This window comes from Mustela nivalis (genome assembly GCF_964662115.1).
Source record: "Mustela nivalis genome assembly, chromosome: 1".
NCBI classification, from domain to species: domain Eukaryota; kingdom Metazoa; phylum Chordata; class Mammalia; order Carnivora; family Mustelidae; genus Mustela; species Mustela nivalis.
Window position 1 is genome coordinate 8,532,711 of NC_139020.1, and position 17,023 is coordinate 8,549,733.

Consider the following 17,023-nt stretch of genomic DNA (forward strand, 5'->3'; position numbering starts at 1 on the left):
AGAGTCCCCCAGATCTTCTCCACCAGCCACCTGATTTTGTGAGACTGTCGTTCCGCACCAGAAGACTATGACGGTCCTTGATGTGACTGGTCACCTAGGAAGCAATAAGCCGTTTTTTGGCTTTGCCCTGGCTGAGTCTGTGAGCTTTAAGTCACTAGTTTGTCCTTGAATCCGCTAGGATATCTAAAATCAATATTTGTTGTCTATATGTCTAGATCCATGACCCTCAGCTTTACCCTGCATAAGAATCCCCCAGAGGGGGCCGGGGCTGGTGAAAAACATCAACCCCCAGACCCACCTCTTGAAATTCTGGTTCAGTAGGTCTGGGTCAGGGCTCTGGAACCCAGGTTTTAACAAGCAGCCGTGCAGATGCTAATACAGGCAGCCCTCAGGTCCACCCTTAGAACTCAAAACACATATAAAACAGCTTGATTTTATCCCCATTCGTACTGTGTTAAGATCATACACTGACTCAAACCCCAGTGAGTAATTCTTTCTAGGAACCCAGGCTCATAAAGCAAAATGGCTTCAATCTGACTCATTTGAAGGGAAAACTTCTTGAGGGTTCTCAGCGCTTGGAGTGGGCTGTGAGGCCAGAAACAGGTCTATCAGGGTCTCAGCCTTCAAGAAGCCTAAAATGTAGCTGGGGCGATGGCTTTTGAGTGGAACACCTGCGAACAGGAGAGTCAGGGCGTGGCGCAGGGACGGAGGGACCTCCGCCGGATCACTGCTCCTGGGTCCTGGAAACAGAGGCTATGTCAGTGCAGCCCCAAGGTGCCTGGGAGAGACGGCAGGGGATCCCACGCAATGGACCACACACGTGTGAACTGAGACCTACTGTGTGCCAGTGACACAGCAGACAGACGCGCACAGGGAGTGGAGAGGAACGGTTGGAAGGAGCGAGGACAGGAGCCACGAGACCAGGTGTGGTGGCTGCAGGGCAGAGGAGATACAGGGCGTGGGAACGCATGGGCGGTAGGGGACGCACCTTGTGGGGCGGGGGGGGATGTTGAAAATGGAGGTAGAGGAGTCTGGTCCTAACGACAGGGGTAGAGGGGAATGGATTTAGTCGCTGGGGCATAACGTTCAGAGAAGGGCTGTAAGGCGGGGAACTCCCATGGGTGACGTCCTTGGGATTCCGAGTTCTGGGGACTTCAGTGTGTGCAGAATGAGGGTACGCTATGTTGAACAGTGTCCCCCTCCCCAAACTCATGTCCTTCCTAGATTCCCAGAATGTGACCTTATTTAGAAATAGGGCCATAGAGTTAAGACAAGATCATACCCGAGGAAGGTGACCTCTGAATCCAGTATGACGGGTGTCCTTCTAAGAAGAGAAAAGACACAGACACAGAGGGATGATGAGGGAAGCAGAGATCGGGGTGATGCTTCTGCAACCCAAGGAGGGCCAGTGATTGAGGGCAACCCCCTGAGTCCCCCTGAGGAATCAACCTGCTGACACCTTGATTTGGGACTTGTAGCCTCCTGAGTATCAGAGAACAAATTTCTGTTGTTTGAAGGCATGCAGATTGTGGGTGTTGGCTCCTGCCTGCCCCCTCCCCCAGGAAGCCAGGAAGGGGCGTAGGGGAGGGGGCTTGAGGAAGAAGAGAAAGTGAGGGCACCCTGGGGAGTGAAGGATGGCTGGGCAGTGGCTCAGCAGAGGAACCTGAGCAAGGAAGCCGGCAGGAAGCCCTGCCTGCCTCCCTCCAGCCCCATCCACAGAAGACAGGGGGCGAAGTCCTCCCAGGAGGCAGCCTGCAGACAGACGGCTTGCCCCTCGGCGCCCCTGCACATCTTCCTAGTTCCTGTTCCACGCGTTTCCTAAACAGATACCACCGCAGCCACATGCTTCGTTCCTAAAGGTTTCTGAGCCTCCTCCGGAAATTAAAGGATTTTTCTGGTTATTAAATGTGTACCAAATGATTGTTAAGAGCAGGTCTTGTTTTTCCATTTAAGTATTGGGTCGTTTCAAAGAGAAAACACAATGCCCCCATTTTCCTCACTAAATTATAGCCCTGGAGTTCCCCCTATAAATTCAAAATTGGAGAAGGCTGAGGGCAGAATGGCCCCATTCACACAATAACTCCAAAGGATAGCTTTCCCGCGAGTTGCGGGCTTCTGTGCTCCCCACCCCCAACCCGTGTGTGAAGTCACTTACGACTCGCCATCATTGATATCATGTCGCTCTGCCTCCTGCCCTCTGTGAAGTTTCCTAAAAACAACCGTACAAAGGTTTCTCTTCTGTCCTATCAGGGCGGCTCATGCACATGGAAACTGAAAATTGGTTTCTAAAAAAGGGGGGGGGGCCTCACCCGTTGGCCGGATTGCAAAAGGACATCCCCGTCTGGGTGGCTGAGTCCAAAAAATATTTCAGTGCTGAGTAAGTCAGTCACTTAGGAGGAAAGGACGTGACCCCGGGACAGGGACTGGGGCTTGGAGAGCGGAGCCCTGGTTGGGTTTCAGCTTCCCGCGAGGACCCCACGGGCACCGAGCCTGCGTGGCACCGGAGGGCGCGGCAAGCCCGGTCCCGCTCCAGAACCAGGGATCCTTGGTCATCTCTGCCTTGGAGCTCAAGGATTCTGCTCCAGGGGCTCCCGCCTGACGGTGGGCTGCCTTGCGGGCCTGTCTTGCCTGCCACTGTCAGTCTCTTCCAGACACGGCTCATCCTCATAACCCAGCTGGTGAGCTTCAGGGCACATACCTCATCCGAGACTGGAAACCTTATGTTATCCCACCAGCCCGCCGCCAAGCAGCTTCTGCCGTCTGCTGTCCTCCAGGTCTTGGATAACTAAACCCAGACAGGAGATGGAAGACAAAATTCTGGGTAGAAGGAAAAGCGCACGTTTCATCCCTCCGGACCAGAGAGAAGGCATGATTATTATCATGTCATGTTTTTTCCTTTGCTCTCCACTCACCTTTGTCCCTGCGCACAAAGGCATTCCCCCCTTGCCAACAAGGTCACTGCCAGGGGTTGAGACCAAAGACGGACCCCCTTGGAGCCCCATCGCGTCCCTCCGTTTGCTTCAAAGCTACCCTGAAATCGGCAAAGGAAATGGAACCACGAGGCTGCCCCAGCGATTGCGCCCCTGGAATAATTGGAAGCCGCGAGCCGCAGCTCTGGGGTGCGGCTCGGTCCCTCAGCCCTTGCAGGGTGGCTCATGCAGGTGTCCGGAGGTGGCGGGGATCCTGGTGGCGGCCATGAAGGTGACAGATGGGACCTGCAGGGGGAACAGAGTCGCAGTTACACAGCGATGAAATACGGAGTGACTTCTCGGCCTCCATCCGGCTTCCTGGGCTGAGGGCTTGAAGAGGATTTATGTGAAGCCTTTGAAGTTAGCTACCCTCACAGCTCTTGGCCGGCCTGCTTGAGTTTGCGGAAAGATAGGAGTTGTTGGAGATAGGAAAGAGCAATCTGACAGAAGAGAAAAGAAAACAGACTTGGAGCTGCGTCCTTCAGGGAGGCAAAGGCAGCCTGTGTGCCGTGTGTCTCTTTCCTTCGCGCCTCGGGCTTGCTCCTCCGGCCGCCGGAGGCAGCCCTGCCGGATGCTGAGTTTGCTCTTAGGGCTCCAGACCAGGTGACTTACAGCAGGAAGGGGGAGCAAGGGACGCTTCCCGGACATGCCCTGCCACCTCCACCTAAATCTGGAGGCATCTGTCCTCAGGAGAAAGGCTTTTAAATGCACTTAGACTTCGATAGAGCACAGTCCTTCGGAAACCCCAATTTTGATGACATGGGGTTTTGGGGTTTTGGTCGTTGTTGTTTGTGTTTTCAGGTTCCTAGGACTGCCAGAAATAAGTGCCACAGATTGAGTGATTTTAAAAACCGAAATTTATTCTCTCAATTTTGGAGGTTAGAAGTCCAAAATGAAGTCGGCAGCAGGGCCGCGCTCCCTCTGACGGCTCCGGGGGAGGACCCTTCCCTGCGTCTTCCCGCTCCCGGCCGTCGCAGCAGACCTGCCCGCCCTTGGCGTGTGGCGGCACCGCTCCGGCCTCTGCCCCTGGCGTTACATGGTCTTCCCTCCGCGTGTCTTTCTGGGAAGGACCACCAGCCAGACTGGACCAGTGCCCACCCATACGGCTTCATTTTGCCTTCTTGCCTCTTTAAAGGCGCTGTCTCCAAACCCAGTCACATTCTGAGGTCCTGGGGGCTGGGACTTCAACAGAGGAACTGCAGCCGGGGCATAGGGAAGCCCCCAGTCCCCACGCGGAGGTGACAGATCTCCCATCCAGTCCTGTACTGACTGGCCTTTTCTACCAAGAAGCTATGTTGGTCTTGATACCGACAGGTGCCCGGTCGGGGAAGCATGGGCTGGCTTTGCCCTCTGAGCATCCAGCTGATGTCCTTGTGAACGCAAGGGACTGAGAGACGAGGCATAGGAGCTCTCATGTGCGACCAAGCCACTTTGGAGATCCCCCAATGTCTGGTGGGATGCCCACTCCATCCCTGGCCAAGGTGGGCTCCTTCCAGCCATTGACTCCCAGCCAGGCTTTCGGCTACATGCTGTACCTGCTTTGGGGACATGTGAGGATCCCCAGGACACCTGCAGGCCTCAGAGGAGGTGAAGGGAGCCAGGAATCCCGACTTGAGCTCACTCATCCCACCTTCCTGTGACCATGTTTCACTCCCCGACACCCAGGCATCCCCGTGTGGGGATGGGGTTATCTCCTCCAAGGATCCAAACAGAGAGCAGAAGAAAAGCCCATTTTCTTTGGTTTACCCCCAGAACATTCAGTTTGGCGGAGATTGGCACAAGCAGATATGATCACCAACTTTCCCTTCTTTGGTCTTCCTTATCCTTGTTCACCAGGGCTGGAAAGAACTGAGGGTCCCCTGTTCCTCGGGGCAGAAACTTGTATGCAATGTCTTGAGTTTTCTAGATTATAAGAATTTCAGATATTGAATCTCTAGGCCTCAATCCTTATATGGTGATAGGAGCTAAAGGAATTTCTAAAATTATCTCTGGCCATTCAACGCCTGATTTTTAAGAACACTGACTTGCTGAGAACATAAAATCCTATGTTGAGTATCAAAAGTAGAAAACCTAGTATCTTGCTAGTTTTTCTCCATGTCATGCCTTCCAGGACAGCCGGGAGATCAGCCCTTTCTACCCACAGACCCTCCAGCTCAGCCAGGACTCCTAGGGTGCCCCACCACTCTGTGGAGCTGACCCCAAGTCCAGGAGGATAGGACAGAGCCTCTGACCAACAGCTTGCTCTAGAGCCGCCTTCTTTCCTCCTTGGGGGTCAGGAGCAGCTAGTGGCCATCCGGCGATCTCCTCACAGGTAGCAAGACAAAAACCAGCTGACCAAAACACTGGCTCAATATGGATTCTTTCAAGATCAGTTCTTCCCACTCCAGGACCTCGGCTCCTAACTTAAGGGCCAAGAATGTCACCAAGTTCTCCTTGGTTCTAATATGCCCCATCTCTCTCAGCCTAAACAGCTCCCGGCAGAAGGGGGGGAGGCTGTATGCATTTTCTGTAACTGCTATAATAAATCACCACAAATCAGGAGACCCACCAAACCACAGAACTTGATTCTCTCACAGTTCTGGAGGCCAGAAGAGTGAAATCAAGATGTCATCAAGGCTATGTTCCCTGGAGGCTCCAAAGGCTGTAGGGGAGGATCCTTTTTTTAGCTCTTCCAGCCTCTGGAGGCGCTTGGCACCCCATAGCATTCCTTGGTTTGTGGCTGAATCACCCCAGGCTCTGGCTCATCTTTATATGGCCTTCTTCTCGCCTCTCCTCTTGTTCCTCTTCTCCTCTTACAAGGAGAAGCCATTGGATTGACAGCTCCCCCCTAATCCAGTATGACCTCCTCTTCATTACATCTACAAAGACCTTGCTTCCAAACAAGGCCACAAATCAGGTTCCAGGTGGATATGAGTTTTGGGGTGCAGGGACACTACCCAACCCACTGCAGAGACTCGTGGGTCAGTACTTCCTAATATTGTTCTCACTCTGGTGGTGAAACCCCAAGCACAGAGTGAGTGTTCAGGAAGGGAAAGGTGCCTGCCCGTTCTCCCAAAATGTACCATACCTATCTGAAAGCTGTACAGGTTTTCATAATAGCCTCACACATGCCTTCCAAAGGTAACAGCTCCTGCAAATATTGGCCTGCAGCGTTTGCTCCGGGCTCACCCGCGCTCCCCCTTTCTGAAGCAGCCCCCCCTTCCCATGGTCATTTATGCCTATTTGCCTATTTGTTTATACCGTTTCTTGTTCCAAAAGGGATTTCAAGCAGATGGTTTTTATTACCGGGCTAAATGAATACAGCAAGATCCTGTAGCAAATACAGTGTTCTCCGCAAACATAAATTTCCATGAAACCAACATGAAAAAAACCCCAAAGCACTTGGAAATTAAAATGATGGTGTTAAGTTTGACATCGGGCTCCTTTCTTATTTTCGTCGACTCTCTGAAACAGAGTGCATTCCTTGCTGCTCTGCGTTTGCAAGCTCTGTGTGTTCTTTCTTGTTTTCTGGTTAACCTCTTCATGGAAGAGGCCTCTGGTCAGGGAGGGAGATTCTGGATCACTAATTGCTGAAGGTAGAGATTCAAGGGCCTCATTTTAGGGCACACACTTCAGAAGGGAGATTGAGTAAGGTCCGTCAGGGCACCTGCAAACGTCACTCTGTGCTTCTCAAACTGAATATTGAGAATATTCCTGTCCCTTTGGAAAGGGGCCTGATGGTGTCTGAGTGTGTCTTGAGAACCCGATTTTCCCATCCACATGCTGCCTGATCCGCGGCAGCTGAGATATTTGTGAACAGTTTCCATCTGGGCCCCAGCAAAGCTGTGCTGGTCACTCAGCCCCAACGAACATTAGCCAGGACCGGAACGGAGAGCAAGGCCTTTCTGAGAATCCTGCTTGAGCCCTGTTCTTGTTCACTCAACAAACCTTGATGGAGCCTTCCGTGCCGGCCTGCAGGGCTCTGCCCTGAGCCCACTTTGCTCATCACCGAGGCCTTTTCCGAAGGCTTGAGAGAGGGCGGGCAGCTCCCAGCTGGCAGCCTGTGGAGGAAAGAACTGAAGCTTGGGTTGGAGGCCCAGATTTTTCTAGGACCAGCTGCGAAGACTGGACAGGATGCCTAAACTTGATAACAGATGCCTCACAGAGCCGTCTGTAGGGTTAGATGATAGTTTGTGCGCAAGCACTCGGTAAATTAGACGGTGTGGGGAACCCAGAGGTGTGGCACCAACGTCATCCGACTGTCTGCGCGTGGGGAGGGTAACAATTAGGAGTCTGGCATAGGTGAGGCCTTTGTTCAGAATGACAGGCGGAAGACGTGGCAATCTTCACTGATCCCACCTGGCCGTGGGCTCTCCACCAGGTCCTGCAAAGGGCTGCAAGGCCCACCCGACCTGTACCAGGCTGAGCAGGCCTTCCCACAGTGCCTCCTCGAGGAAAGGAGGACTCACTGCAGGGAGGCCCCTGTTTCCCGGCCTTAAATCCTCCAACAGTCCTCCAACCTCCCAGGCGGGCCAGGGTCTGGATCTGACATTTCGCTCTCAGAATTATCTAGAACAGGGATAAGAGGACAGAGCTGTCCCGGTTCATATCTGAGAACCTTTATCCCAATGAAACTCCTTTCCCATAAACTAACAAACTCCTCCAAGACCACACGGAATGGGGTGGCCCCACACGGAATGGCAAAGACAAGACACACATCTTATGTGTATGTGTGTGTTTGTTTTTTACTGTGGTAAAATACAAAGAACATCCAACTTACCATTTTGATCATTTTTAAGTGTACAGTTCGGTGGCATCAAGTACATTCACATTCTCATGGAACTATCACCACCAACTGTCTCCAGAACTTGTTCAGCATCAGAAACTCAGTCCCCACTAAACACCAACTCCCCCTTCCCCCTCCCCAGGCCCCAGTAACTGTCCTGCTACTTTCTGTCTCTATGAATCAGACTCCTCTAGGGACCTTCCTTAAGTAGAACCATGTAATATTGACTCTTGTGACTGGCTTATTTGACTGAGCATAATGTCTTCAAGGTTCACCTGTGCTGTAGCATGTGTCACAATTTCATTCCTTTCTAAGGCTAAACAATACTCCACTGTTTTGGAGAAACCTTATTTTGCTTATCCATTCATCTATCAGTGGACATGTGGGCTCTTTCCACCTTTCGGCTACTGTGAATAATGCTGGAATGAACATGGGCGTAGAAATGTCTGTTTGAGTTTCCAATTTCAATTCTTGTGGCCTCTTAGTATTTAAGCCATAATTCTTTCGTGGTCACTACGTATCAGATGATCTCTGGGCACTTGGGCTGTGGCGTTCCTGGTATCTATCTCATCTAACAGGTTAAATCTTCCTGTGTCCACAGTATAAAAGAGCCATTAGCAAATACAAGATCACATTGAAATACGTGTTGCTGAGACTGCGGTCAGCTGCATTAGGGGCACCAGATTAATAAAAGGGAGGTCATGTCTCATAGATGGGTTGTTTAAATTTCAGAAACTTCCCATCTCCTACCAAAAGACCAGCCTTAGCCAACATATCTATGTTCAGACAGCACCAGAGAAGCCCTGCTTGAACTAAAATCTACCTCGTCTTCTAGGATAAAAGCATGAATAGGATCCTATTTAATTCATTTCTCCATGGTCTTCCCTGTTAAATACATTTGCCATCAGTTCACTTGTCTATTTCCTACTTGGAAATGTACCCACTAAATTTTTTCCAACACTCTTTCGAAGTAGACTACAAAGCACTATTAACCCTAGCTATTTCTGTAAGATTCTTTCAAGAAACGGGCAAATGCTGTGATTTACAGTTGATAGGAAATGAGGGGTTCCCCTCGATGAGGCTGCATGGCTTCCAGATAATTACTCGGTTTGCCTTTGTTGTCACTTTGTTGCCATTTAACTCAGGGTGAGAGGGTCCTGAGGCAGCCAAGGCAGAAGCTTCAGAAAACAAAGCAAAGTCTAAGATTAGGACGGCATCTTGCTTTTGCTCTGTATTTGGAAATGAACTTCACTGATACAGCACCTTCTGCTCTATCGATCTAGCCGACATTCAGGTATCAATGCTGCCAGCTGAGACTTCCTGGTCCTAATGAAAATCACAGTCTCATCCCACAGCATAGAAATCGTAAGAAGTACCTGGTGAGCCACAGATACCCCCAGCTGTGATGGGTTGAGTCCTGTCCCCCCAAAAAAGATGTTTAAGTCCTAATTCTGGTACCTGGGAAGGGGACCTTATTTGAAAATAGGGTTTTTGCAGATATAATCAAGTGAAGACGAGGTCATTGAGCCCTCATTCAATACGTCTGGTGTCCTCATAAGAGGAAAATGCCTGGTGAAGAGAGGGACGCAGAAGCCAGAAGCCAAGTGAAGACAGAAGCAGAGATTGGAGTGAAACAAGCTGCAGGCAGAGCAGGGCTAGGATGGCGAGCCACACTGGAAGCTGGGAGAGGCAAGAAGGGATCCTACCCGGGCGCTCTGGAGCGTGGCCCTGCTGCCACCTGGATTTTGGCCTCCTCCAGAATTGAGAGAGTAAATTTCTAGTATCTTTTCTCCCAAATGGCCTCAGGGCCCCCAATTCTGAAGTAGACTGTGGCTGAACCTGATGGTCTGGTATGCCCCCCCCCCCGCCTCCCCATGAAGGGCCAGTGAGTCCCTGGTCATCCTCAGGAGAGAGACCAGACTGCCCAGTCCTCTAATGGATACATGGATACACACCTGTCCCTGCCCCGCTCAGCCCACTGTGGGGGGGTAAGGATGCGAGGCTGGTTGTTTCCTTGTTGCAACTGGGCTTCTCTTCACCCCTGAGCTGACAGCAGGCAGGCAAGGAGCAGCCTCCACCTCGCCGGTCCCTCCATAGGTTACACCATCGTCGATGCCAGGACTCCAGACCAGCCCCTGACCCGCCTGGTGCCCACAAGAGCCCTCTCTGTGAGGGGGCAGCAAAAACTCTCCTGCAGTGACGGCAGCATGGCAGCTGCCGGCTGATGTTGGGGATGTGATATATACAGTGATATGAGCCCAGACACTGAGGCCAATCTGCCTGGGTTCAAGTCCTGCCTCTGCCCTTAGAGCTGGGTGACCCTGGGCAGGTCATTTCTCTTCCTGGAGCCTCCATCTCCCCACCCATAAAATGGTATAAATAGTAGTACCTAAAGCAAAGGGCTATTTTAAGGGTTAAGTTAGTAAATATATGTAATGTGCTTAAAACCACAAACAGCACACAATGAGTGCTATGTTAGTGTTTGGTATCATTTTACTATTGTTATTACTGATACGAGGAATCCACCAAGGTCAGACCTCTGCCAAGTTAAAATGAAATCTGAAACAGAGGTTTCCATGGGAGTCTCGTGGCTTCGATTGGATATGCTGTCAATAAATTGAGCAAGGTCAAGCTTTCAATGGCCTTTACCCCAAGAAGAGAGCCAAGACTCTGCTAACTGCAGACTCAAGTTGCCTGCTTGTGTGTTACTCAAATCAAAAGGAGCCCAAAACAGAAACCCCAAAAACACAGGCCTCCTTCATATATAACCTCCCTTTCATTAAATTGTTCATTCAACAAACTTTTTACCAACTCCCTAATGTCTGTCAGACCTTAGCCCAGCTCTCTGAGAAGTCAGAAAACAAATCAAGCTTCTAACACAACACAAGCTGAGAGAATAAAGGTGATAGAATCGTCCATCATCTGTTGTCCATCCGTCCATGCATCCGTCCATGCATCCGTCCATGCATCCATCTATCCGTGCATCTGTCCATCCATCTAATCTGAAGTATCTCCTAGCTTCTATCATATCTGCAAGGACAGAAGTCACCAGTCAATGGAGTGACTTTAGGAGTATTAGAAAATGCTCAAAACCTTCCTCTTCCAATCCGCCTTTGTACCCTGACTGGTGTTTGAAATTTCACGATTAAACCTTTATCCTTTAGACTTAAAAATACCTCCTGGGCGGGACAAAGTGTTAAGAATCCAAGAGTGGGCTTTGATGGCAGGTAGGGGAGACGAGGATGAGGGTCTCGGCTGTTTGGAAAGGAGGGACGGAGCCCCCAAGCCTAACCTCCCTGTCTGCCGACTGTCGCTTGTGCAGCAGGCTCTGTGTGCCCGCACCCCCCACACACTGACGGGGCAAGGGCGGTGTCTATCTTGCTCACCAAGCCCCCTGTTGCTCACATAGGTTTGAGCTCAATCAATCAATCAGTCAATAAATTGATGAACCTGTGTCTTCATCCTCTCGCCCAGGAAAGGCTCGTTGGTCCATCAGGAGCCATAGGCCAGGGCCATGGGCCTCGGAGTTTTCACACTTCAGCCCAGAACAGGAATGAATTGCTTCAGAGAAAATCGATATTAACAAAGGTTTAACAAAAGTCTATAAAGCATAGGGGCGCCTGGGTGGCTCCGTCAGTTAAGCGTCCGCCTTTGGCTCAGGTCATGATCCCAGGGCGGGGATCCTACTGCTCTTTCTCTCTTTCTCTCTCTGTCAAATAAATAAACAAAAGCTTTTTAAAAATGGAAATTTTTTAAAAGTCTACAAAACATAACATTCTGTGCACTTTGTTCTTTGTTAAATGTAGTATTTATAAAAACATAATCTTTTGAAACTATTTGGGGTTCACATTCTGTCTGTCTGTGCAGGGTTTCCCAAATATACACAATCAGTACCAAGATATCGAAGACAGTTGTAAATGAAATGTGTTACTCGTAGCCAAATCACCCCCAAAGACAAAAGGATAAAAATCATCCCCCCAAACTCCCAGCATAAAATTACAGATGGTGCGGGTGCGTTTTACTGTAGATGATATTCACTGGGCAGAAGAGGTTCGGGTCCTGGGAGGGCTCAGAACTGAAGGTGGTTTTGTTTACAACAGTTACTTCTCAAGAAGAGATTTTAAAAAGAAGCTGTGTGGATTTGGTTGTGGGTCAGTTCTCGGTCAGGAATAATGTAACAGACCCGTCTGAACTGCTCCAAGCTCCCAGCGCTTCCATAAGACGCCCTCTGCTCTCACCTTCCCATTGCCAGCGACACGGAGGCCAGACTCTGGTCCCTGCTCAGAGCCATTTGCCCCCGTGGCTGAGCTCCTTCGTTGTCGCTGAGCACCCACCAAAGCCATGCGGACCGAGGACTGCAGTGAAGAGAACACAGGGGCCCAAGTCCCCGCCCTTGGAGCATCATGATGGAATCCGTGAGAAAGGGACAGACACACGAATCTAGCTAAATTCTGGATCCCAGAACGCCCAGCACAGCCCCGTTCCCTTGGGTGCTGTCCTACCTTCCAGGATTATGCCCAGTCCTCTCAGGCTCTCCAGGCAAATGTCTCATAAATCCCAAGAAAGCCACCTTCTTCTTTTGGCACCGGCTTCAGACTTTGCCTTGTCCCTTATCTCCAACTCAAAGCAAACCGTCCCTCCTTCCACACGTGCCCCACGACCCACCCCGTCCCATACTCTACCGGCAGACATCACCTAACTGCCTATATCTGCAATTGTGGCTGAAAAAATAAAACGCGGTTGCATGTTGGCCAAAATTCGATGGCTTGTGTCCAGAGCACAGCGGCCTGCAAGTTGAGAAACTCTTGGGTTGCTCAATTTGATAAAAGTCCTAAGCGGCACGGGAACCACGGCCAGCTGACCGGCCCCGGGGATGGTGGGTGGTCAGGGCCACAGGAGGGGCTGGATCATGGGCAGGCATCGGGCTGTTTGCAGGAGCGACGCCAAGGAGGAGCGCACAGGCCATGGGCCCGGCGCAGGGAGCGCAGGCCGGTGGCCTGGCTGACAGTGGGTGGACCTCGGCGCTTGGCGGGGCAGTCAAGGCTTTCTGCCGGCCGCCCTGGAGAGTCACTGGAGGGTGTTTTAGGGAGGAGATGACTATGTTCAGATATATTGGGCACTTTTCCAAAGTGCAGAAATGACATTTCTGGTTGGTCCTGAATGGCCGCCTTGGCCGGGCTGCCTCCTGTCGTGCCCAGGGCAGTTAACCATTCAACCGATAACACCTGTGCCCACGCAGGTCCTTCTCAAAGGGCAAGGTAATACTTTTCTCTCAAATCCTCTGGCCTTGAAGCTTCCAGTTGGTGGAAGAGGGAAGACTGGAGGTGGCGGCGTCCCGGAGGAATTGTGGTTCCACACGGGCTGGCCGGGCCGGGGTCTGCAGCAGCCCCACTGACGAGGGACCTGATGAAGCAGATGGAACTCAGAGCCTCTGCATGTGAGTCTGCGGTGAGGCGATGAGTCGGGAGGGTTTGGGGTTGACAGTCCATTGTCTGGGGGTTTTGTGAGGCCCTACCGGCCAGAACCGTGGGCAGGCAAGTGTTCTCCAGGTGATAGGCAAGAAGGCAGCTGGAGGGGGCCTGGGGACCCCTGGGGGGGACCCCAGCAGCCAGAAGTGAGGGCAGCTGGGTTCCTAATGAGCCAGGAAGGTCAAGACCCCGTTCTTGAGTGTTCGGGCAGAACTCTTTCATCACTGGCTGGCCCCGGTCTGGGGGCAAGGACGAAATCTGTTGAGTGTTTCAAGGCAGTGTCAGCTTGAGCTCACTGTCCCTGACCCTTTGCACTGTGACTGGCTTGTTTCTCCTGCAAAGAGGGCCAGGCGGAGCGTCCAGAGTTTCCAGACATTGGAGACTTATCCTCCCCACAACCCGCACCCCTCCCCGCCAACACACACACACACACACACTGCATGGGAGAAGGGGCAGGAAAGTTATAGATCTCTCTTAATAAGGGTAAAACGGGGGGAAATTCCATGCAATCTGATCCGTCAGTTAATCCTTCAACTACCTTGAACCCCACATCCCAACAGCTGCCGCGGTCTTCCCAGGATGGGCGGCCTTCCCGAGGCCTGCTGGGAGGGCCACAGACAACGTAGAAAAGGATCTGGGATTAGTGCCCTGAGAGGGTCCCCAAACGTGGAGTCACTCAGGACACTGGCTTTTGGCTGCACATTCCCACCGAGACATTTAATTCCTGCAGTTTTCAAGACCAAAAATCTTTTAATCGCTCGGTTTAGTTTTGAAGTCTCGGGAAACCAGAGAAGAGCTCTGTTGCTGTGTTCTCCGGCCACTCCGTGCCAGCTCTGGGCTCAGTGCGGGTGTCCAGGCTGGCTTGGATGGAGTCAGGAGCGGATTTATTCGTGATGACATAAATCTGCAGCACAGGCCTTGCATGCGCCGGGCGTCCTCACCGCACTTACAGGTTTTTACATATATTATCTCAGCATCTTCCAGACAGTTCTGGGAAGCAGCTGTTATGAGGTAGATAGCCAGGTGAGTCATGTAAGGCTGAGCTGTTTGCTCGAATTAGTGAGACTTGAAGTCAGCCTCCATTCTTATCTGGCACCATCTGCTTTGCAAAAATCTCTGACAGTTACTGTGTGTCACTTACCAGTTACTGTGTGTCACTTACCAGTTACTGTGTGTCACTTACCCACATCTACAATGGGATGGATGCTTCTTAAGCATCTGCAGAGAAACCTGTCCCAGAAAAAGGGGCGGGGCAAGAAACATAGATTCTTCCTTTGGTACCATGAAAATGTCACTGCAAATATTTGTTTTCTAGGGTTTTCTAGCTAAAAATCAATACAATTGAAGGCCAATTCTTGTCTTTTAAAAAAAAAATTGTTCTCTCGTTTCTATCAGGGAATCTCTTCCATTACACAGAACAAGAAGTCTAAGAGCCTGTTTTCAAGGCTTCTTCCGATGCCTTGTTTTAAAATACAGACGGTCCGTCCGTCCTGCCAGTTCAGGAGTGATTCTTGGCGCTTTGAAACGCAAACATTCCTCCCTCCAGATGATCTTCATACTCCTTACACTGTTTGCGGGGCGAGCGGCCGCCAGGGCCACAGGCTTCTTCCCGGGGCTGCCAACAGCAATAAGGCATCGGGAATTTTCCACTGGGGGCTGTGTGCCGGGAGGGGGCCCAGGGCTTGCTCTCGGAGGGCTTCCGTGTGGGGGACCCTGGAAGGAACGAGGAGCAGCTGGGGCTCAGGCACCTCACCCCTTCTCACTAGGGGCTGGGGGCCCTGCCAGACTCCAGGGGCTTGGAGCAGAGTCTCCAAGAAGAAGCAAGCCACCCAGAGGCAGCTAGCTGTTCGCTCCTGGGCTTGGACGTGCACACCCAATGGCACGCACACCTACAGCTTCCCTGGAACAAGAGGAAAGTGAAAACAGATTTAGAACGACAGGTCTGTTTCCATTGGAGGCCCCTCTCGGGCACAGGAGGCCGGCAATAGCTTTGTTTTCCAAAGGCTCCTCCTTGCCAGGCATTTACAGAGGCATCTGGGCTACACTTAAATGAGGAAAAAATAAACATAGGAAACCATATTTTTTTATTCTGCAGCATACTGCAAAAGTGTCTCCTGTTCAACATCTCAATGAGACGTGCTCATGGGCTTAAGGAAAACTCCCCACGTCCAGCTCCTGGCTCTGTCCATAACCAGTAGGACAGGCTTCAGGGCCTGCCACCTGCCAGGTCCCACAAGACCCCACCCTCAGGAGTGGCCCATGCTTGTTGGATGCACTGCATTATATTTCATTCATCTTGAAATTCGTAATGATTTTTGAACAAGGAACCCCGCATTTCATTTTGCACTGGCTTCTGGCAATGATGTAGCCCGTCCTGAGAATGGGCAAATGTAACCTATAGTGGCCTGTACTCTTCAGAGAAAACACACAACACGGCCCTTTGTGTGTGTCTGAAGACTAAGCTAGAAACGCCGTGCGCTATTTCATCAGCGGGCTTTTGCCTTAATGAAGACTTCTGCAATCTGGACTTTCATACCTCACTCAATTAACTTCAAATTTCTTTTTTTTTAATTTATTTATTTCTTTTCAGCGTAACAGATTCCTTATTTATGCACCACACCCAGTGCTCCATGTAATACGTGCCCTCCATAATACCCACCACCTGGCTCCCCCTAACTTCAAATTTCTTAAAATATTTTAGAAACGCATACCTGGAAGTATCACTGGTCTCCCTCCTAGGGCTGAGCCAGTCATATCTTTACTGACGTGAGTGATATTCTTTGGGGCCAAGGACAGGAGATTTGTTCTCAGGGGGCCATCCAGGAAAATACAAATGGCCTATGTTGGCCAAGATTGATACACGACATGGGCTGAGTACCCAGGAGGGGCTGGGTAAAAGCGGCCTGGGTGGTAAGAACAAACTTACCACCAAACCAAACAAACTTGCTATGCGGGTACTTGATTGTCCAAGTCCTCGAAAGAATGTTCTGGGCTCATTTGCCCCATCTTGGTCCTCTCTTGAACCCATTACAATCATTCCACCAAAACTGTGTTTACCAGGGTCTACAGTTTCCTTCATGCTGCTGAATCCCACTGAGAAATAACATTTCTCAGTATTCCTTCAGATTGCTTGATTTGTCTGATGACTTGACCTGGCGCATCACTCTCCCCAACATGGATCTCTGTCCTCACTCACTACGCTGGGTTGTCTCCCCTCTCGTGGCCACTCCTGTGCCCCATGCTACTGACTCCTCCTCGTCACCCAATCTCTGATGTTAAAGGGTTCCTGAGTCACTGGGCAGGCCCTGCCCTTCCGTGTCCATGGGTGTCATCCAGTCTCATGGCTCTTAATCCCAGGTGTGTGCTGTTGTGTCTCAAATGGCCTTTTCCAATCCAGTCTCTTCCCTGAACTCTGCACATCTTCATCTAACCATGGGTGTCCCCACCTGGGCAGTGATAGCCATCTCAAACTCAACATGTTCAAAACAAGATTCTTTTCTGCCCTTCACCCTCCAAACCTGCCCATCCCCTACTGTCTCTACCTTCTCAATAATTGGCAGCTGCGTTCCTCAAGCTGCCTGAGCAGAACCCCTGGGGCTGTGTTTGACTCCCGTCTCTCACACCCCACAGCTAACCTGTCGGTGAACCTTGTCGGCCTCACCGACCTCTTTTCAGCACTCACCTTTGTTACTGTTAGCATCGTCAACTGGATCATTACAGGAGTCTGCATTGGTCTCTGATTCAGCCCAGGTGTGATCCTGGACAAGTTACTTTACCTCTCTAAGCCTCAGTTTCCCTATCTGTAAATGGGGGCAACAACA

At 51.0% G+C, this 17,023-nt stretch overlaps 1 protein-coding gene and 1 long non-coding RNA gene across 4 annotated transcripts in view; one reads left to right on the top strand and one right to left on the bottom strand.

Moving 5' to 3' along the window:
- Positions 1 to 17,023, top strand: part of CLDN14 (claudin 14) — a 36,823-nt gene that overhangs the window by 11,245 nt on the left and 8,555 nt on the right. The window contains exon 1 of one of the 2 annotated variants that reach the window (XM_082722791.1): positions 13,047 to 13,171. The exons of the other annotated variant lie outside the window; for it this stretch is intronic. The gene's annotated coding sequence lies outside the window, so the exon portion shown is untranslated. Of the gene's footprint in view, positions 1 to 13,046; positions 13,172 to 17,023 lie in introns of those variants that run through there. 2 annotated transcript variants of the gene reach the window in all.
- Positions 2,154 to 12,937, bottom strand: LOC309860581. 2 transcript variants are annotated; one of them, XR_014309458.1, is made up of 4 exons: positions 12,237 to 12,937; positions 2,913 to 3,215; positions 2,699 to 2,785; positions 2,154 to 2,209 (listed from the first exon to the last, which is right to left on the bottom strand). It is a non-coding gene; the product is annotated as an uncharacterized lncRNA (long non-coding RNA). The 2 variants fall into 2 exon arrangements; XR_014309459.1 differs by having other exon boundaries at positions 2,183 to 2,785.